Source organism: Accipiter gentilis, chromosome 19 (assembly GCF_929443795.1).
Source record: "Accipiter gentilis chromosome 19, bAccGen1.1, whole genome shotgun sequence".
Classification (NCBI taxonomy): domain Eukaryota; kingdom Metazoa; phylum Chordata; class Aves; order Accipitriformes; family Accipitridae; genus Astur; species Astur gentilis.
The window spans coordinates 4,218,622-4,222,029 of record NC_064898.1 but is presented as its reverse complement, the minus strand read 5'-3'; positions in this window follow the sequence as shown (position 1 = coordinate 4,222,029).

The following is a 3,408-nucleotide window of genomic DNA, read 5'->3' as shown; positions in this document are numbered from 1 at the left end:
AAGCTCAGAAAGCTCCTTCTCAAATTAATTTTGCATACTTCTAGAGGCCACTAATGGATGTGAACACTGATGTTTTCTCTGGCAACTGCAAATAGAGGATCATGCATGAAGTCTTACTGGAGCCGGCTGTGGGCCATGTGGTCTACCTGAGCAATTAAAATACCTAGATAGTGCACTCAGTGCAATGTGTACAATTACCGCATCTACTTACCAGCTCATAATCCTGAGACTTTCCAACAACAGAACCTCTGTTCTGGCTTTTGAACACAACCAAATAGCAGCAATTCATTAAAAGACTTGTTAAGTTGCCTAGAATAGCTTCAGTGTTGTGGTATTGCTTTCACGCTGAGAAATCAATGAAGCCTTTCCAAATACTCATAAATCGCCTCAAAATATTTCTTAATAATTTAAATTCCTGCCCAACCCTGCTGAAGTCAACAGCATTAAACAGGCATGGTTGTACGACAGAGCTCAGCAAAGCAGGACTTGGCTGAGGGGGAGATTTGGGAAGAACGGCAGAGGTCCCAGTAGGGCTTCCAAGCAGACTGGCCCATGGTGGCCCTGGGACACCTCCAGCAAAAAACCTCCAGCAGAAAACAAACATTTAAAAAAAAAAAAAAAAAAAAATCACTTGAAATTTGACCAGTAGAGGGAAATAGAGCACCTTGGCTGCAACCTGCTCAGAGATGCAGAGCTGTCACTGGCATCTTGAGCGTCCCGTTTTCTTTGACGATGAGCTGTTCTCCTGCCTCTTCTCCCGGAGAGCGCCCAAGTTGACGTCTTGCTTCTCGCAGCCGTACGTCTGCAAGTGGGTAACCCCATGCCTGGGATCTGCCCTGCATCTACTCAGCTCAGGGGATGAGGAATACCTTCAGCATCTTGCTGTCCGGGCTTGTCTCTTCCTGAAAAAATGGGATAGCGTTTCCCCTTGGTACGTAAATGAACCCAAAGTTGGTTTCATGAAGTTAGGTTGCTAAATTGCCATTAAATACAAGTAGCTTAATCTTCAAAGCTCTTACATACTTCTCAAAATCAGGCCCCTAACGATGTACTTCAGCACTTACATTTGGCATCCTGGCTAGAGGGGGAGAGTTGTTGCGGGGGGTGGGTTGATCTGTTTTCCTCAATCTGTTCAGAAATATCTGAACACTTTTACATGCAGCCTATAATTGGTATTTTTGCTTGCTCTTCAGACTCTCTGCCTTTTTCATAGATGTGACCGTGGTGTACAAGTTTAGATAAAAAGACAGTATATCTATATCTTGCCTGGTTCAAATACAGCAGCAGTTCCTTGAAAGCAGTAAGATCATAAACTTTCAAAGGAAAAAAATTCCTTGCTTTCCCTGGGATGGATCCTATCCTTGGCAGCTGGAGAGCAATCGCGTGGTCAGAGAGATTTTCTACAGATGCAAGTATTTGCGCAACTTGTACTTCACCACCCGTCCCAGCTTTCTCTTCTCTGTCCCACGTCCTGCAGTGGCACCTTTGTACTCCAACAAAATAATTCCTGTTCGCAGTGGCGAAGGAGGGAAGCTGGCAGGCTGTGTTTTCAATCTGCCATTATTAGTCCCGCAGATATACAGGGTGATACCAGCCCTGTGGTTGTAACCTACAGCAACGAGCCGTAAGGAACTTTTCCTGAAGTCACGCTGTGGGGAGGAAGAGCGCTCTGAGGGCTGGGTCTCCCGGCATCAAAGTCGGGGACTTGCCGTGATTTATTGGCGGGAAATGGGACACGCTCCAGCGTGGAGCCAGGACGCCACTGCGATGGGCACCTGGGCCTGAAAGGTTCTCCTGGATCCCGCAGCTGAGAGCATCCCTCAAAATGACCTAACCACACAACCCCCTACCTGCGCGCACAAACGCAACAGTTTAAATTGATATTTTAATTCGGAAAACCACAGACTCGGAGCAAAGTAGCCAAGAAGCGTGAGTTATAATTAGTAGAGTTTTCACAGGCTCAGTTTCCCTGTGAGGTAGCCCCATGCCTGTTAACAAAAAATGGTGCGGCTCATTAAGAGGGTTATCATTCCTTAGATGAGATCAAGAGGCAAAGCTGATTTTTCCAAGAGTCGAGGTTATTTGGGGGTTTAGGCTTGCCAATGAAACATTTTATTGCATTGAGAAATTGGTCTTACAGAGAAACGATGAGGGATTACTGAAAATGAGATGGTCTGAAAGTGTTGCACGGGAAATGTGTATTTTTTCAGTTGCACTTTTACAGATTGTCAATGAAAGGTATAGGTGTAGCACCACATCTGCATTTTATGGGCAAGAATCTTTATTCTTCCTCTTTCATATAAACTATACCGTTATAATAATTCCTGCTTATTGTGAAAAGTTTGTACATGGCTGGAAAAAGGTTGAACAAATGATACAGGACATTAAATTATCCCTATCATTTGTTTCAATGTGAGAGCATACAGAAGATTGTTTTAGAATTGGCATTTTTTACAAGCCTGCTCTGTGTTCTTGTTGCATTTTGTTTTAATACCAGTCTGTGCAGGAGTGATAGAAATTGTTACAAGCTTTCTTCAGAGTGGACTATAAGCTATGAGTAAAATGCGACAGATAGGATTATATTAAATTGCCTCAGTCATCAAGCATTTTCTTCTCCCCGTTATCTTTTACTGCAACAGCATTGCTTACTTGCCTCATTTTTGCATCTTGTTTCTTGGGAGGGGAAAAAGAGAAAGTTTTCTTAATGCTTTACTTATTTCAGCTGCTTTTCTTTTTTTGCAAAGAATGATGGGATTAGGTAAAAATAAATCTGGTATTGACAGTGTCAGCTGTTCCACAACATGAATTAGCTTCCAAAAATCATAATATTGGATCAAAAATTCTTTTTTTGATTTGGATTCTTCCAAATGATTCCATCTGAAAATCTATTTCCTTCTTAAGTAATCTGGATCATGTTTTCAGGTTTTTTCCATATAAGTACAAGGACAAGGAACTTGCTTTCTAATGGAAGTAGTGGGTTTTTTCCATTTTCCTGTGACTCTAAAGGGTAAATAACTAATACATTATGTCTCAATACGATTCTGAGAGTTGGGAACACAAATTAACAGTATTGTCAAGATTTTCAAAGGCTGGTGGATAAAGCTGGACAACAGCTTCATCAAATGCCTTTTATTCAGCTACCTAGCTCTTGTAATGATAACTGGAAAGGATCGTGCTGTACCCTTAAATGATTTCTTAAGCCTTTCCATTTCTGTGTGACTTAAGCTGAGGGATGGTTTGGGTAACAGAAACTCAATTATATGTTGTTTGCCTTTTCATAAAGTATGCTCCCCTTGTTTAAAAAAAACACACTCAAAACCAGAAAAAATGTTCTTTTCCAAAATAATAGCCGACAGCAGTACTAATGATGTTTTGTTTAAGAGGGCTCTAATACTCACCACCCATGGC